The sequence below is a fragment of the Triticum urartu genome, chromosome 6A (assembly GCF_056163025.1).
Source record: "Triticum urartu cultivar PI428250 chromosome 6A, HENAU_Tu73, whole genome shotgun sequence".
NCBI classification, from domain to species: Eukaryota; Viridiplantae; Streptophyta; class Magnoliopsida; order Poales; family Poaceae; genus Triticum; species Triticum urartu.
Window position 1 is genome coordinate 8,253,293 of NC_141878.1, and position 19,523 is coordinate 8,272,815.

Consider the following 19,523-nt stretch of genomic DNA (forward strand, 5'->3'; position numbering starts at 1 on the left):
GTTTCTAAAAAAAATTGTGGAGAGGAGAAAGGAGGAGCGGAGCCGCCGGCGACCTCACCCCACCGCCCCGTCTCCGACAGCCACCCACCGGCGATTCGAGGTCTGGCAACCCAATCTACTCGTTCCTCTCCCTCTCCATCTAAACTAGTAACTCCGTTCTTCTTTTCTCTTCTTAATTTTCCCTAGTTGTAAAAGTAAACCCTAGCTAGATTTCCCCCTCCTAATCAAACCCTAACAATCCTCCCCTGCTGCAGCTGTGGGGAGATAGGTGCTTCTAATGGATGCTGCTGCTGAGGTTCCCCAAGGCCAAGGGTAAGATTCCCAATCCAGTTCCTTTCCCTCTGCATTACTTTGTGTACGCTATTATATATGCTCGATGGATGTGCATATGTGTGTGGGATAATGGGAGAAACCAGTTGATTCATTAGTACTCGTTGTATGCTATGCTATTCTATTGATCAAGGATGTGCATATGTATGTTGGATGTTTAATTTGCAACTTCCCTGATGTGCATATGTGTGTCCATTGATTACATTTCTATTCATACCAGGGCCGATCCCATTCCCAGCTCGCCGCGTGTGGACCGGAAGAGGCGGCACCGTTCTGTGCCGCTGGCCGGCCCGGTGTCCAAGGTGCTTGGCGACGACAACCTCCTCACCGAGATCCTTGTCCGCCTCCCTCCGAAGCCGTCCTCGCTCCCCCATGCGTCTGTCGTATGCAGGCGCTGGGGCAGCATCCTCTCCGACCCCCAGTTCCTCAAACGCTTCAGCAAGCACCACAGGAAACCTCCTCTGCCCGGCTTCTTAAGAGGGTATGCTAAAAACTTCATTCCTGCCATGGACTCACCTGACCGCATCCCTGCTGCCCGCTTCTCCCTGCCCAAGAGCAGCATACCCTACCACACCGATGAAGCATACATGGGCTGCCGCCATGGCCTCTCTCTCTTAATCAACATGCATAAGCGCGAGACCGTCGTGTGGGATCCCCTCACCGGTGAAGAGCGCATCGTGGCTTTTCCACCAGGGTTCAACAGTACCTTAATGTGGAGTTACAGTGGCTGGCATGGCACTGTATTGTGCGTCAATGCTGAAGATGGGCATGTCCACGGAGATTGCTTCTCGAGCCCGTTTAAATTGGTTTTGGTCTGCGCTGAGTACAATACACCGGCAGTTTGTTCTGTCTACGACTCGGCGTCTGATGTTTGGGGAGATATTTTCTCAACGATGACAATAACAGCTGGAATGTCTAGGTTAAGAAGGCCCAGCACCCTTGTCGGGAATGCACTTTGCTTGTTGATTTCTGGAGGTGATGTCCTTGTGTTTGATTTCGAAATGCAAAGTCTTAGCCTGATCGAAAAGCCGGTAGAAAACCATGGTACCGACGACTGGTATTTTCAGCTCTTACGGATGGAGAATGATGGACTAGGTCTTGCTATTTTGTTGGACCTGACTATCAAATTATGGGCGAGGAAATCTAACTGCGATGGTGTTTTCGAATGGGTGCTGCTGCAGAAAACCATTCCACTCGAGGGTATGGTTCCAAGGAGAATGGATTCTGCACTTTTCGTCGGGTATGATGAGGATGCAAATGTGATTGTTCTCACTACTATAACCGGCAACTTCACACTCCAAGTTGACTCGATGCAGATCAAACATATTGTTAAAAGAAACAACATATGTCTTGACACCTTTTATCCTACAGGAATTTCTATGCTGCAGGTAATATGCCCTATCTACATTGCACAAGCAAAAAAGTCAATTTAGTTTGTTTCGCTCGTATTCGTTCCAGTTACTTTTGGTACGTTATTGCGGTAACATTGTTCCTATTATTAGGATTGAGCTAGATACATAAAAATATGTTGTCTTATTTGTTCCTCTGTTGATCTGATCATCTTATGGTTATCTAATTTCTTGTTATTATAGAGCTCCATTAAAGCTAGAACAGGAATATAAATATTGCTCTGATGCCTGGCCATTGCGAAAGGCTAAATACAATTATGTGCTTGTAATGATCTTTTCATCAGAGGTGTTTTAAAATTGGAAAGTGGCAATTGCTGCAGTGGTGAAACCATCTGAAGTAATTAAGAAATTGGAATATCTAGAGGCGGCTTAAAGCTTGTTATGTTTTCTTATTCACTATTTTTTTCCTTGCAAGTTTAAAATTTAACTTGATTGATCTTCATAGAAATCGTCAATTCATAATACCATGTGGTCTAATTTTTATCGAAGAGTAGTACTAGTTCATTATTTTCACGTAGTACTATGTAATACTTGTTATGGAACTCTGGTTTTCCAAGCCGTGCCATTTTCCATTTGTACCCTGAGCCTCACATATGGCTTGGCACACAAAAGTAAATCTGGAATGAGCTAACAATCTTAAAAGTTCAGTTCTTTTTTTGCCTCAGATGATAGGCGGTGAGTCACCGATCTCGTAATTTCTACTGCGATCATACGCAGTTATATGGCAAGAATCTTGAAAACATGTCAGCATATAGGTGGCAGTACAAACTAAATGTTCCCTTATTGTTGTTCTCCGTTTGTAGTATTAGCTTGTATACTGGGGTGATTCAGCTTTGGATATTTTTCGTATAATCTGCACTACGGCAAAGTTAATACTTATTTTCGGGGATCATACAAAATTTGTTTTGCTGTGAGAGAGCATTACAAATTTGTTTGACCGGGATGACATTCATTGTTCTGCAGGTACTAAGATATGTACAGTGTAACCTTCATTGTAGGCAGGAGAGCTGAGACGCAGCCATGACTAGTTGGTCTAGGGAGGTTCTTCTGTTTTGCTGAGACGCTGGCATGGGTAGTTAGTGCAGTGAAGTTCTTCTATTTTGCCGAGACGCAGACATGGCTACTCGATGCTCAAATTGTCCTGCTATGTAGTCTGTGGGTTCTTCTATTATGTATGGCCTGTGATGTGGTTGATGCTGAGATTGCTCCTCTATGCAGAATGTAGGCTGTAATACTTTTATGCACCTGTCCCGTGAAGTGGAACTTGTTGGATTTAGCCGTGTGAACTCTTGTATATTATCTAATATCAGCAGACGTTTGTCGACTTGCATGCCTGGTTAATGCTCGGCTCTGTTGTGAAGGTCTGTACTTTACACAGTTTCCTTGTGAAGTCCCAGTTGCCTAGCCACTTCAAAGAAACTAAGACATTTACATCTTTGTACGGTTGATCTTGCGAGTCTTGCTAGTGAGAACTGTGATAATGCTGCTCAGATCCACTAGAGTACACACCTAGCCCAGTTGCCTAGCTACTTCAAAGAAACTAAGATATGTACGGAGGGAGTACTATTTTGGATAAACAGAGTATGTGCTGGCATTATCCTTCGTATAAACAGAGATGTGCTGGCATTTTCAGCTTACAAGGAAGCTATCATGAAAGATGGGACATACATATCCTGAAGACCCCGAGCTTAGAAAGTAAAGAAGGAAAGCTAGCCGGGAGTCCGTTGATGAGAAATGACCAAATTTAAACAAGAAATGGAAAATGGTTTCAATGCCAGAGTAGAAACCACCACTAAAGCCGAAGTGGCGAAATTGTGGCCTGGTCTAGTTGAGGCAATGAGATAAAGCATGACCACGGGGCAGCTTGTGGCACCACCAACCCAGATCTTTTCGGCGCTGATCAAGGAGCCACCACCCAATGCATACCATCATATACCAGCCCATCCAGTGGCGAATCTAGGAAGAAAATGAAGGGTAGGCTAAAGTCAACGACGAGAAAACTAAGCTCTCTTTTGAAAAAAAACATGATGTCCAAGCCTTGCTGTCAAAATAAGGTCAGAATTTCCCAAACTACTACTTAAAACATGTAGTATTAACTAGATTTTTTCTAGGAATTTTGAAATATATATATATATATATATGAAATTTTGAACCAAAATTTGAATTTATCTTGCAGAATAACCATCATCTCCTCATTTTGCTGTCCACATAAGTTGGAGGAGGGATTACAATCACAATAGTTAAGGGAGGGGTATCTAGGTTCAGATTAGCTGGGATAGGTTCAGGTTCAGCGCGAGGAGTACATGCATGCATACTCATTTTTGTACTCTTCTTTTTTGCAAATAAGTTGCATTGGACACTAAATTAGATAACAGTACATGAACTAGTGATTACAGTAGATGGAGGCTGGGCATTCGTGTGTGGCCTGTTTGCTGTGCGTGTGTGGCACTGTGTGTTTGCTACTTGATAGTAGATGTACTATTCAGCTGGGATAAAAGTACTAGTAGTAAAAAATATTGTTATTTGGAGGGTAGGCTTGAGCCTGTTTAAGCCCTCCCAGTAGACTCGCCACTGAGCCCATCCGCCTCTTACTCGGGCAAGATCATGGACGCCCTTATGTGTTTGTGCTCATTAGCGGGCGGTTGTGCTTTTAGCACGTTTGTGGCCCATGTTGTGTTTTGGACCTTTTTAAATGTACGGTGTTATATGGCCCATTAGTGGCTGATGTTATGTTTTGGCCCGTTTGCTACCCGAGGTTATTACGGCCCATATGTGGCCCATGGTTACTATGAGAAACTTGAAATAAATGCATGGTACAACCGGATATCTTGCATTAGTGCTCATATAAACCAAACAAAAACAAATACAAGGGATGTGACATTTATTTGAACTTAATAGGATATGTAATCTCTTATAATATTATTTTGCTAGCAACAATTAGTTTGGCGAAATAAATGCAACATGCAACTAATGCATGCCATCTAGTTCGTGCTTTTCTCCTATACAAACCCTGGCATTAAATACCACAAAAAAGAATATGAACTCAATAAATATAGTGTATAGAAAGGTCGGAGTATGTCAGTACAAGGATACGTGAACATTAGTTTACAGATACGCATAAATGCAATAAGTAATCAATCAATATCCACAACCTTGGTGGTGGCTCTGTATAAATACCTGCAATGGAGCTTGGCGACGTGGATCCCACATAGGAGAAGGAAGAAACAGAGGGCAAGTAGTCTTTTCTCATAGAATGGCACTCATCAATCGCAATACAAGGACGATTGTCTACGCAATGGCGGTTGCTCTCGTGGTCATGGTGATGATGTCCTCTTTGTTGCCATCTTGTCATGCAAAGAAAGGTATGCAACAATGGCATTGTTTTACTGTATTGCAAAGAAAGGTATGCAACAATGCCATTGTTTTACTCTATGATTTCCAACCGTGGAAAAAACAATAAAAATCTAGCTAGCTATATTCTTGTTTTATCTTTGTATACTGTACAAGCTAAGCTAAATTGCTGGTACCACAATATATTGCCTTTGTAGGTAAGTGGAAGTGCAAGGAATTAGAGGACTGCACTGCCCCAGAGTGGCACAATCAGTGCAAGGAAAGAGGATATAATCAAGGTGGTCACAGTTTCAGTTCCATATGCAGTGGCAACAAAACAAAGTGTTGCTGCCCAAAGTGGACTACGGCGCCGCCGCCACCATGATACTAGATCTCAATATCTCATGCTTGTGGAAAACAGTGCTGATGAATGAAGTCGTTGCATCTAATATAATTGATCAACCGGCAGTTTAAGCATTAATTGTTCCATCCATTGAAAAATCGAATAAAGTTGTTTTATCTTCGTGTGTGCTCCATAATGTTGTACTCCCGCCAAACATTTTCCGTTCGACACCTGATAATAGTTTAGTAGATCTTTCTCATATACAAAGATATTATTAGGCCTAAGGCTTCTATCGTTACGTGTACTCCTCATGGGAGACTTGGGAGTGAAACCCTAGCCCCCGGCTATGCCAGGAACCCAAATGCAGCTCCTGCTCAAAACACTGCCATGGCAACCAACTCGGACGACAGCGAGGTCGGAAGTGCTGCCATGGCAGCCAAACGGGAGGAGAAGTGCCACTCGACCAGTGCGGATGGTGCAGCCCAACCGCAAGTTTGGGCATGTACATTAGCTATAGCAACCATCCACGTCATTCACAGACATGAGTAAAAACACCCTCTACAATGGATCGTCTTTTTGCTGTCTATAGCCCTCTAAAATTACGACGTTAGAGTGAAATTTATTCCAATGATCCACCTCCATCAGCCACTGCTCCATAACGTGAAGAGACTGGCGACGGCGTCGGCGTGGTGATGCATCCCAGGAAGAAGGTGTGTATTGGGGAATCACAGCTCTCAAAGCCGGACCGCCGCCGTCGCTGAAGATCGAGGAGCATGTACACACACGTACGTTAATCTAATCAGTTCCTCCCTGGACCTGTGCATAGACGTTTAGCTAACTGATCCTTGATCGATTATTTTGGTCGCTGCAGCTCATTCGTTCGTGACGTCTATCGATCCCAGCAGTCCGGCGGCCCCCAACCGTGCAGGTCTCGTCGGGTAGCGACGGAGAAAAGCAAAACATGTTGCGTGGATTAGATTTGTCGAGGACGGGATTTGACGGTTTGGATGGGGAAAAGAAAAACTACAGACACCCAGCCGTACAACTAGCGAAATTTCAGGGCTATCGACCGTCTGCCGAATTGCAGACGCCCTTTTTCTCTCTCCTCGTTTTCTCCCCTCCACCTAGATAAATATTCTACATGGCATGTGTTACAGACGGCTGACTGGACACCGTTGTACATGCCTTTATCGGCACTGTGTCAACTGCACCAAGGCCTCGACCAACTCTTCTGCGACCACTACTTAAAGAAGAGAAGAGGAAGGAAGATGTCAAACAGTGGATCATGGAAATCTCTTCGACTAACTACCTACCGAATCAAGATCTGTAAGAACTGCGAGGTGTATCAGTGAGAGAAATTAGATCAAATTGGACCCTAACATCGTGGTACCAGCCGTGTTTTGATTTTCAGCCGGAAAAAAATGGATTTCGGCGGAATTTCAGTCATCTCGGCCTAGGGCGGAAAGTACCTTTCAACGAAAAAATAGATTTTGGTCAAATTTTAGCCGAATTTTTTGAAAAATGGCTGAAATTCAGCCATCTTGGCCTGGGGCGAATAGAATCATAAAAGGAAAAATCAAAACTCTTGGTACTAGAGGCCAGCTGCCACCCTTCCTCTCCACTCTGATTTTACCCTTGATACACGTCGTCGCATCCACGCCCGCCAAATCCTCATCAACACCATGGATCCAACCCTGAAAGACAACCTCGACAAGCTTCATCAGGATTCCAAGGTGGACACCGCCAACGTCATGCATCGGCTCGATGTGCAGGCCTCGCAGCTCCCCACCCAGTCGTAATAGATCGACAATCTACTCCACTTGAAGCCGGATCTTGAGGCAAGCTTCCCCAAGCTGGAGACCGCAATTGCGGCTTCAAGCGACGACCCTAGGTGAAGCTCTGGCATCGTTGGGTGGAACGACACTGCAACAGAAATCGCGACGAATAATATGATCATAAACCCACAATTCCTCGGATCCCAACAAATACACCGTAAAAGATTACATCAAATGGATCTTAGAGAAGATCATTGTATTCAAAAATAAGAGAGAGAGAGAACCATCTAGGTACTACTATGGACTCGTAGGTCCTGAAGGAACTACTCACACATCGTCATGGAAGAAGGGGGTTCATGAAGATGGCCTCCCCAATGATCCCCCCCCCTTAGGTGAAGTACCGGAACATGGCTCTAGATGGGATCGCTGAGGAACAGAGGCTTGCGGCGGTGATAAAATTTTGTAGATGGATTTCCTAAAGGCCAAAAACAAGCAAAAAATAGGAACTGACACTGGGCACTAAATTAATATGTTAGTCCAAAAATTACTATAAAATGACATATATAAATCATACAAAAGTGATAACATAATATAATTAAATAATAAAAAAATTATAGATACGATTGAGACGTATCAACATCCCCAAGCTTAATTCCTACTCGTCCTCTAGTAGGTAAATGATAACAAAGTAATTTTGATGTTCAATGCTACCTATCATGTACTTGATCAAATTATGTAATTGTGGTATGAATATTGGGATACGAGTGATTCAAGGCAATAGTCTATCAATTTGACATTGAAACAATAATACATAAGCATACTAGTAATAGTAAAAAATCATTGCCTTTCAAAATAATGACGTTAAAGAACGTGATCCCTACACACTTAATCATGTAAAACATGGCATGCACAGTCTTCCTAACATAAATATATCAAATCATGAACAGCCCCGGTGCCAAACGAAACAATTGAATCATACTTTTTCTCGCTTCAACATTTTTAATTCTCATGCAATACTTGAGCGTGAGTTAGGGACTTAGCAATTTGGATGGCAAAGAGAATGATTATGGGGATTTATAAGGGAAGACAAAAATGTATGAGAAAGTCTCACATCGACGAGGCTTGATCGTTCGGCAACAGAGGGGCCTTACAATCGATGTCAATGCGAGGAGTAGGGATTGCTATGTAACAGATGTACTAGAGCTATAAGTGTATGAAAACTATCTATATGAAAGTAAGTGAGTTTGCTCATGAAGACCTCGAGCGTTTGAGAAAGCTCGTCATCGGAATATGCAACTCAAGTTCTATAATATAAAAATCCCACTAATATATGGAAATGAAAAACATGGAGACTCTCTATATGAAATACACGGTGTTACTGTGAAGCACAAGTGTGGTAAGACAATAGGTCTCATTTTCTTTCTTTTTTTTTTTCATTTTTCTCTTTCTTTTTTGTTAATGTAGCCACTGGTATGGCCCATGCTGAAATTAATAACACTCTGTATACTATGTTAGTTGTTCCATCCTTTATCATTGTACGTTGTTGCGTGTGAAGTGGCTTTGTAGGATTTAGTAGTGTAATTTGCTAACTTGTTTGTACTAATATTTTGTAATATAGTATGTATTAGTGAAGTTAGCAGTTTAGTTAGTGACTTTCTAGCTGCCGAGAGCATCTCCAATAGGTGCCCTAAAATAAGGCATGAAAAGGTGGTTGGAAAAAATTTGCAACACCTAAAACTGGTTTTCCACTGCATCAAAAACCAACAACTCCAATAGATGGCCTAATTTTTTTTGAAAGCATACTGCATACATCAATTCAAACAAACGTCCAAACGTTGCATATATTTAAACATTAAACATTATTGTTCATCATACTACTTGATTAAACATAACAGATCTTTATTACACCACTCGTTCGACATATAGTCAGCCTCGACAGAGTTCCAATATGTCAGGGTCTCCTCTGGATCGGAGGTGAACTCCTCCTCATCCGATGACGAAAGGTTGATCACCGTCGATAGGTCAGCCTCCTCCTTCTTCACCTCCTCCTCCTTCTTCTTCCCGTGGTTTCGCTTCTAGAAGAACTCTGCCTCGTACTTCACGTACTGGGGGTTCTCCCCCGCGAACCTCGCCATGGCCTCTCTCTCGCCGGGAATAATGCGGATTTCCTTCTTCTTCTCCCCTCCTCATTGATCAGCAAAATGGTCACCGGTGGATCGATGAACTCTGTATCCTCTTGGGTTGTGACCTCCGGCAAGTTGAGCACCTATCGCAGCCGGCCAAATCGTCAAGCGGCGACGTCATAGGCTCGTGTTGTGATGTCTGCCTTCTTGAACGGATTGATTCAGTAGTGAGTGTTGTCGCACTGAAATTTGAAGCTGAAGTGATTGGGGCCACGTGCTCACAACCCGTTGAAGTCGGTCTTTCTCTCAGACTTGAGCTTCGACGGCATGGCAGTGAAGCAGGTATGGCGACGACGAGACGAGACGGCGGCGGTGCAGCATGGGGGGATCCTCGTCCGTCTCCCTCCCAAGCCGTCCTCCCTGCCCTGCGCGTCTGCTGTATCCAAGCGCTGGAGCAGCATCCTCTCGGACCCTGTATTCCACAAACGCTTCCGCAAGCACCACCGGAAGCCTCCTCTTCTCGGCTTCTTCAACGCATTTGCTAACTGCTTCACTCCCATGATGGGCTCGCTTGACTGCATCCTTGCTGCCCGTTTCTCCCTGCCCAAGAGCGCCATACCCTAAAATGACTACGAGGTCTTCAGGGGCTGTCGACACGGCCTCGCTGTCCTAATCGACCTTTGTCCATCGATATGTTAGTTGCCCTAGATTCGATCGTCGGTATCTCTATACCTAGTTCAATACCGTTACCGGCAAGTCTCTTTACTCGTTCCGTAATACATCACCTCGTGACTAACTCCTTAGTCATTTGCTTGCAAGCTTTATGATGTGTATTACCGAGAGGGCGCAGAGATACCTCTCCTATACTCGGAGTGACGAATCTAATCTCAATCTATGCCAACACAACAAACACCTTCAGAGGTACCTGTAGAGAATTTTTATGATCACCCAGTTACGTTGTGACGTTTGATAGCACACAGGGTATTCCTACGGTATTCAGGAGTTGCATAATCTCATAGTCGAAGGAATAAATATTTGACATGAATAAAGCAATATCAATAAACTGGACGATCCTTATGCTAAGCTAATGTGTGGGTCTTGTCTCACATCATTATCCTAGTGATGTGATCCTGTTATCAAATGACAACACATGCCCATGGTTAGAAAACCTTAACCATCTTTGATCAACAAGCTAGTCTAGTAGAGGCTTACTAGGGACACGATATCTGTTTATGTATTCACACATGTATTTAAGTTTCCGATCAATAAAATGGCATGAATAATATGTTGGAAATATGCCCTAGAGGCAATAATAAATTAGTTATTATTATATTTCCTTGTTCATGATAATCGTTTATTATCCATGCTATAATTGTATTGATAGGAAACTCAGATACATGTGTGGATACATAGACAACACCATGTCCCTAGTAAGCCTCTAGTTGACTAGCTCGTTGATCAATAGATGGTTACGGTTTCCTGACCATGGACATTGGATGTCGTTGATAACGGGATCACATCATTAGGAGAATGATGTGATGGACAAGACCCAATCCTAAGCATAGCACTAGATCGTGTAGTTCGTATGCTAAAGCTTTTCTAATGTCAAGTATCATTTCCTTAGACCATGAGATTGTGCAACTCCCGGATACCGTAGGAGTGCTTTGGGTGTGCCAAACGTCACAACGTAACTGGGTAGCTATAAAGGTACACTACAGGTATCTCCGAAAGTGTCTGTTGGGTTGGCACGAATCGAGACTGGGATTTGTCACTCCGTGTAAACGGAGAGGTATCTCTGGGCCCACTCGGTAGGACTTCATCATAATGTGCACAATGTGATCAAGGAGTTGATCACGGGATGATGTGTTACGAAACGAGTAAAGAGACTTGCCGGTAACGAGATTGAACAAGGTATCGGGATACCGACGATCGAATCTCGGGCAAGTATCGTACCGCTAGACAAAGGGAATTGTATACGGGATTGATTAAGTCCTTGACATCGTGGTTCATCCGATGAGATCATCGTGGAACATGTGGGAGCCAACATGGGTATCCAGATCATGTCTGCATGTTGGTTATTGACCGGAGAGTCATCTCGGTCATGTCTGCATGTCTCCCGAACCCGTAGGGTCTACACACTTAAGGCTCGGTGACGCTAGGGTTATAGAGATATTAGTATGCGGTAACCTAAAAGTTGTTCGGAGTCCCGGATGAGATCCCGGACGTCACGAGGAGTTCCGGAATGGTCTGGAGGTAAAGAATTATATATAGGAAGTGCTATTTCGGCCATCGGGACAAGTTTCGGGGTCACCGGTATTGTACCGGGACCAACGGAAGGGTCCCAGGGGTCCACCGGGTGGGGCCACCTGCCCCGGGGGGCCACATGGGCTGTAGGGGGTGCGCCTTGGCCTATATGGGCCAAGGGCACCAGCCCCAAGAGGCCCATGCGCAAGAGATGAGAGAAGGAAGAGTCCTAAAGGGGGAAGGCACCTCCGAGGTGCCTTGGGGAGGAGGGACTCCTCCCTGGCCGCACCCTTCCTTGGAGGAAGGGCCAAGGCTGCGCCTCCCCCCTCTCCCTTGGCCCTATATATAGTGGGGGAAAGGGAGGGCAGCAACACCTGAGCCCTGGCGCCTCCCTCTCCCTCCCATGACACATCTCCCTCCTCCCGCAGCGCTTGGCGAAGCCCTGTTGGAATCCCGCTACTTCCACCACCACGCCGTCGTGCTGCTGGATCTCCATCAACCTCTCCACCCCCCTTGCTGGATCAAGAAGGAGGAGACGTCGCTACTCCGTACGTGTGTTGAACGCGGAGGTGCCGTCCGTTCGGCGCTAGGATCATCGGTGATTTGGATCACGACGAGTACGACTCCATCAACCCCGTTCTCTTGAACGCTTCCGCGCGCGATCTACAAGGGTATGTAGATCCACTCCTCCCTCGCTGCTAGATGACTCCATAGATAGATCTTGGTGACACGTAGGAAAATTTTGAATTTCTGCTACGTTCCCCAACAGTGTGGCCCTCGTGCGATGCTTTTCGTTCGAAGGGAGGAGGGGATCGAAGGAGGTCGAACCATCACGACGTTCGATCCTCCTTTAATAGTAGAGATTTTTGCGTCGGTGTGGTGCGCGAGGTTTTCGGCAGATTTTTTTAGTGCGTGCTATCGTACGAAGGGAGGAAAGGGCCGATGTGTATCTCGTACGTGGGCTGAGCTGGCGATTTTTGGGCTGCTGCGGGCGTGTGGCCCTCGTGCGATGCTTTTCGTTCGAAGGGAGGAGGGGATCGAAGGAGGTCGAACCATCACGACATTCGATCCTCCTTTAATAGTAGAGATTTTTGCATCGGTGTGGTGCGCGAGGTTTTCGGCAGATTTTTTTTAGTGCGTGCTATCGTATGAGGGGAGGAAAGGGCCGATGTGTATCTCGTACGTGGGCTGAGCTGGCGATTTTTGGGCTGCTGCGGGCGTGTGGCCCTCGTGCGATGCTTTTCGTTCGAAGGGAGGAGGGGATCGAAGGAGGTCGCACCATCACGACGTTCCATCCTCCTTTAATAGTAGAGATTTTTGCGTCGGTGTGGTGCGCGAGGTTTTCGGCAGATTTTTTTTAGTGCGTGCTATCGTACGAGGGGAGGAAAGGGCCGATGTGTATCTCGTACGTGGGCTGAGCTGGCGATTTTTGGGCTGCTGCGGGCGTGTGGCCCTCGTGCGATGCTTTTCGTTCGAAGGGAGGAGGGGATCGAAGGAGGTCGAACCATCACGACGTTCGATCCTCCTTTAATAGTAGAGATTTTTGCGTCGGTGTGGTGCGCGAGGTTTTCGGCAGATTTTTTTTAGTGCGTGTTATCGTACGAGGGGAGGAAAGGGCCGATGTGTATCTCGTACGTGGGCTGAGCTGGCGATTTTTGGGCTGCTGCGGGCGTGTGGCCCTCGTGCGATGCTTTTCGTTCGAAGGGAGGAGGGGATCGAAGGAGGTCGAACCATCACGACGTTCGATCCTCCTTTAATAGTAGAGATTTTTGCGTCGGTGTGGTGCGCGAGGTTTTCGGCAGATTTTTTTTAGTGCGTGCTATCGTACGAGGGGAGGAAAGGGCCGATGTGTATCTCGTATCCGTGAAGAAAGTATTCTTTATATGCCAAGCATGTTATTATGCTTCTTCCAATTGATCTACCACCAACACAGCAAGATTCACAAACTACTTAACCAGTACAGAGTTTCAACTACTTTACTTAAATTTTTGATTTTTGTGTAGTATTATGTTGTAATGAACCAATTGACCAATACACAGTAGTCTATGAGTGAATCTATCTCTCTTTCTTTTTTCGCGATGGAGACTGAATTGAGGTATTCAACGTATGCTGTTGAAGACTGCATGAACAAGAAAAAAGAAATCTACAAGGTCAGGTCGAGTGCAGGCTACGACATTGTGAATGTCATGTCTGTACTGCAAGGAAATGGAGCATGGAGCAGGCCAGCAGGGCATGGCTAAAAGGTCAAATCGTATAGAACTGAAACTGTGCTAAAAAACTGAACATCACGGCCAAACATTTTAATTTTGACAGCAGCAAGGATCTAAGGCAGCATTTTTCCTTATGCGCACATAGCCCCAGAGGCCAAGGTGCAGCCGGAAGAAAAACGTCGCCGTGGCAGTCACCGGTTGGCTCTCTCGCCAGGCCGCTGCGGTCTTTGTTTTTCCTGGAGGACCAACTTATTGGACAAGTGTCAGAAATGGCAAGTCCAAGATCTGAAAAGTATCTTCGGTGTAACTGAGGACAAGAAAAATCTCTATGACAGATCCAGAATAAGACTAGCATTTAAGGAAAAAATCAGTAATTTTCTCCAGTCAAATAAAGTTCAAACAAAATCTCACAACTCTTTTGCTCAAGAGCCAAGTCATAAAACTCTTTGAAGTTCAAACAAAAACTGACAACATTTTTTTGATTTGTCTCCTCCAAGAAAGAGCCAAGTCAGTCTAACCCAATTAGGCAAACATCTCCTCTGAGTTCAAACAAAAACTCTTTGAAGTTCAAACAAAAACTGACAACATTTTTTTGATTTGTCAGCATTTTCCTTGCAATCCAGAAATCCAACTAAAGTTAATAACCATGACAATTTATCGGTGGCGAATATCCAGACACCGGAATATAAAAGTGTTTATGCATGAAGCAGGGGATACTGTTGAAAGTACTGAAAACATCAGAGGTGCTAAAGAGGGTCATGTTGCAACCCAACAATGAAGGTTGAAGTAGGCAACTAGGGCAGGGGATGCAAGCATTGTCTGCTTCTGCTGCAAGTGGTGATGTGAGCAGAGCATTATCACAGTTTGATCACTAGCAAGACTCACAGTTAGGGGACTTCACAAAGAAACTCTGTAAAGTGCCAGAGCCTACTGCTTCTTGTCCATCCAACTTGCTAGTACCTCACATCACAGAGCAAAGCATTAGCCTAACCAATTCCATGAGCCACTAATCAGGCACGCAAATTGACTGATGTCTGCTGATCTTAGAGAATATACAAGAGTAAGAGTTTGCACGCCTAAATCCGACAAGTTCCACTTCATAGGCCACGCTACATAAGAAAAGTAGGACAACCTACATACTACATAGAGGAGACATCTCAGCCTCAACCACTTCACATGACACAGCTTACATAGCGGAAGAACCTATACTACATAGCAGGATATTTTGAGCGTCGACCGCACTAAAAATAGAAGAACTTCCCCACACCAACTAGCCATGCCGAATTGAACCCTTAATACCTGCAGAAAAAACCAATGTCATCTCAGTAAAACAAATTGCTAATACTCTCTGACAGAAAAGCCAAAATTTGTATGATCCCCCAAAATAAAATTGAATTTCCCATAGGTAAAATTATACAAAAAATATCCAAACCGAATCATGCAGTGTTATTAGACAAACTAACACTACAACCGGAGAACAGCAAAAGAGAATATTTAGTTTATACTGGAACCCATTTGTTGACAGATTTTAAAGATTCTTACTATATAACTACGTACAATCGTGTTAGAAACTAAAAGATCAGTGACTTCACGCGTATCATCTGAGGTAAAAAAACTGAACTTCCAAGATTTTCAACTCAGTTCCGGATTTACCTTTTGTGCCGAGCCCATGTGAGAGGCTCAGAGTACAACGCAAAAATTTCTGGTATCTCTACTCAAAGGTATGCTTTTTTTCAAATATAAGAATCGACAATGCACAGGAATTCCTTGACATTCAATCACTGAATATGGCCTTCCACCTCCCCTTATTAATGCAGGCCAGAGAGGATGTCCGAGAGATTCAGAACAGCACTGCCACACAGCAACTCAACGAAGCTGAAAGTCTTTGCTTGGCTGCTCTTGTCTGATCGGTTGAACACATACAACATGCTGCGCAGATGCCACTACATCACTGGACCAGGTGTTGAAAAGAAATGTTAACTGCATCCTCTGCGAGCTTCAGACTGAAGAAACTCTTGTGCATCTATTCTTCTCATGTCATTCTGCCAGACAATGTTGGGCCTCTCTGAATATCAACTGGGGGTCTGATGGAGATAGATTTTAACTTATTAACTGCTGCCAAACAGGCCTGTGACAGACCCATGTTCATGTAGGCGTGTACTGTAGCTGTTTGGTCCTTGTGGAAGGAACGAAACAAAATGGTCTTCCAAAGAATTCCCCACTCTCACAGGTCATGGCTGTCTAGATTTAATCAAGATTTTGCCCTTGTTGAGATATAGGGGGAAGTCTGAGCTTGAGGATTTCATAAGCTCCCTAGTGCAACAAATTACCTAAAAACCTTGTACTAGTATCTTCTCTTTTGGTTAGGGTCAAAGACCCTATACCTTATACATATGATGTATCTTTAATTTTGTTTAATTAATACAAGACTGTAGAAGCCTCCCCTACTGTGTCCTTCACAGTTCAAAAATTAATAGACAATGCAGCTTTACTTAAACTGAGTAACCAAGAAAAAAAGATGTACAAAAAGATAAATTTACCTAAGTTTTTCGACCAAGATAGCACGTTAGCAGATATTGTGTGATCGCAGTTCTAGATTCAGTCCTTTCCACCCAACTCCCCTAACTACAAACAAATGAAAATAAAGCGAAGTTGAGTCAACGAAGTAGGCATGTGTGCAAACCACTATATAATATGCCAAGTGGTAAACTATTCGCATAGCAAATGGTTTCACTGTATTCTCTTACTACAGTTTTTGCCAGCTTCCAATTGTTAGAAACCCTCCGATGAAAATATCATTACGAGCACAAAATCATAGTTAACATTAAGCTTGTGCAATTTATACAGGGAGGTATTACCTGCAGTATAGAAATTTGTGTAGGGATAAAAGGTGTCCAAACACATGGTGTTTCTCTTTACAATCTGTTTAATCTGCATGGAGTCAAGTTTGAGTGTGAAATTTCCTGTCGGCGTAGTGAGAACAATCACACTTGTGTCCTCATCATAACCGACGAAAAATAAAGAATGCATTCTCCTTGGAAACACCCCCTCCAGTGGAATGGTTTTCTGCAGCCCCATAATTGGATGGTCAGGTCCAACAAAACGGCGAGGCCAAGTCCGCCATTCTCCATACATAAGAGCTGAAAACACCCGTCGGGCATATTGTAGTATGCCGGACTCTCAATGAAATTGAGACTCTGAATTTCGAAATCAAACACAAAGATAGCACCTCTAGAAATCAACCAGCAGAGTGCATTCCCGACCAAGATGCTGGGCCTTAACACAGAAATTATACGTGAGATCACGGTTGAGAAAACACCTCCCCAAACACCAGACGCCGAGTCGTAGACAGAACAAAATGCCTGCATATCGTATCCACCGCAGCAGACCAAAACCAATTTAAACGGGCTCAAGAAGCAATCTCCATGCACATGCCCATCTTTGGCGTCAGCACACAACACAGCGCCATGCCACATACAGAAACTCTCCGTAAAGGCGTCGTCGAGTCCTGGTGGAAAAGCCACGATGTGATGTCGGCCCGTGAGTGGGTCCCACACAACGGTGTTGCGCTCATGCTTATTGATTACGACAGCGAGGCCATGCCGGCAGCCCATGTATTCTCCGTGGTCGTTGTAGGGTGTGCTGCTCCTGGGCAGGGAGAAGCCCGCGGCAGGGACGTGGTTCGGCGGGTCCAAGATGGGAGCAAAGCGGTCGGCATAGCCTTGGAAGAAGCCGAGCAGAGGAGGCTTCCGGTGGTGCTTGCGGAAGCGTTTGCGGAAGTGGGGATCGGAGAGGATGCTGCCCCAGCGCTTGCATACCATGGACGAACAGGGGAGAGAGGACGACTTCGGAGGGAGGCGGACGAGGATCTCGATGACGAGGTTGTAGTCGCCAAGCACCTTGGACACAGGGCCGGCCGGCGGCACTGAACGGCGCAGCCTCCTGCTGTACACACGCGACCAGCTGGGAATGAGATCGGCCCTGGCATGGAAAAAAAAGTATTTAATGCACAGACATATGCGCGTCGAGGCAGTTGCAAATAAAACATCCAACACACATGTGCACATCCATGATCGATACTCCAATACAGCATAGCGTACGACAAGTAATAATTAATCAACTGGTTTCTCCCATTATCTTATCCCACACACATATATGTACATCCATCCATCCATCCAGCATATATATACGATACACATATGTACATCCATCCAGCATATATATATATATATATATATATATATATATATATATATATATATATATATATATATATAGGAGTAGGATTTTCTACAAGAGAGATGCTCCCATATTTATTTCATATTTTTTGATAACTTTTGAATCGTTAAAAGTTTAGGGACACTTAACTAGTTCTGTGGCAAGCTATGATAGACACAGTTTTACCTATAAAGTAATGCAGAGGGCGAGGAAATGGATTGGGAATCTTCTTACCCTTGGCCGTGGGAAATCTCAGAGGGATCCATGAGCTGCAGCAGGGGAGGATTGTTAGGGTTTAATATTTGATTAGGAGGGGGGAATCTGGCTAGGGTTTTCTACTAGTACCAGGTAAAAATTAAGAAGAGAAAAGAAGAAGGGGGTAGATTAGATGGAGAAGGAGAGGAAGGAGTAGGGGTTGCCAGACCTCGAATCATCGGTGGGTGGCTGCCGGAGACGGGGCGGCGGTGGTCGCCGGCGGCTCCGCTCCTGCTTTCTCCCGTCCACAGCTGAGGGCATCTCCACTAGGCCCCCCAAGACGTCCCCCCAAGCCACTTTTTAGGCGCCGGCGGGTAAAAAACGTCCCAGTCAGGCCCCCAAGTCCTTGTTTTTCGCCGGCAAAAGCAAAAGTTAGTGCCGGCTGCCCCATGCCACACCCAGCGCACCGGGGGGCTCCTGGGGGCCTAAATCGCCGTTTTGTGGGCCAGCGCCTCTCCCTTGTCCACTCATTTTCACCCACGTGATCCCTCCTCTTCCTCTCCCTCCATGTAGAACAGAGCTCTCTCCTCTCTCTCTCCCCGCCGCCTGGCACGGCCACCTCGCCGAGCCGCCATGCTCCGGCCGCCCGGCCGCCTCAGCCTCGTCGCCGGAGGTACTCGCGCTCGCGTTCGCGCTCGCGGAGGTACTCGCGCTCGCGCCGAAGCTCGTCGAGGCCGGCCTGGTTGTCACCACCCAGCACATCACCGCCGGCCGCTCCTCACGATCGTCCCCACCCCTGCTGGCCTCGACCCGGCCGCACGCCGCGCCCGCGAGCGCCGCCGTGACTGGAACACCGGGCACGCGGGGCACGAGGACGGAGCGTCGACGGTCGAGCTCGGAGACTGCGGCGGTGCGCGGGTCCGCCACGCGTGCACGTTCCGGTGAGGCGGCTGCTCCTCCTGGCGTCGCTGGCCGCGGCGGGGGCACTGGGCGTCGGTGCTCTTCCTCATGGCCGCCTCCAAGGTCCTCCTCGTCTGCCTCAGTCTTCCCCTCGCAGCTCTCTCTTCCCTCTCCTCTGCTCTCTCTCTCTCGCTCGAACCCGAGCGTGTCTGAGAGTGCCGCCGTGCACTGCTGCGGCCACAGCCACCGCCTCGCCTCCCCGACGCATCCCAGAGATCCGTCGCGACCTACTCTTCCTCCTCACCGCGCCAAGTGAGCCGGGAAGCACCACTTCGTCCTCGGCGTCGTCTTCGACACCCTCCGGCAACCGAGATCGTCATCGCCGTTATGTCGCCGTCCGTGCCTTCCCGAGCTCGCTGACCACCCTTGCAGGCCCGCCGTGTGAG

The 19,523-nt window shown here is 46.0% G+C and overlaps 2 pseudogenes; one reads left to right on the top strand and one right to left on the bottom strand.

Moving 5' to 3' along the window:
• On the top strand, window positions 1–1,843 carry LOC147963083 (putative F-box/kelch-repeat protein At3g17540; annotated as a pseudogene).
• A 14,519-nt stretch (window positions 1,844–16,362) lies between these two features.
• LOC147963084 (uncharacterized) lies at window positions 16,363–19,457 on the bottom strand (annotated as a pseudogene).
• Between the last annotated feature and the right edge of the window lie 66 nt (window positions 19,458–19,523).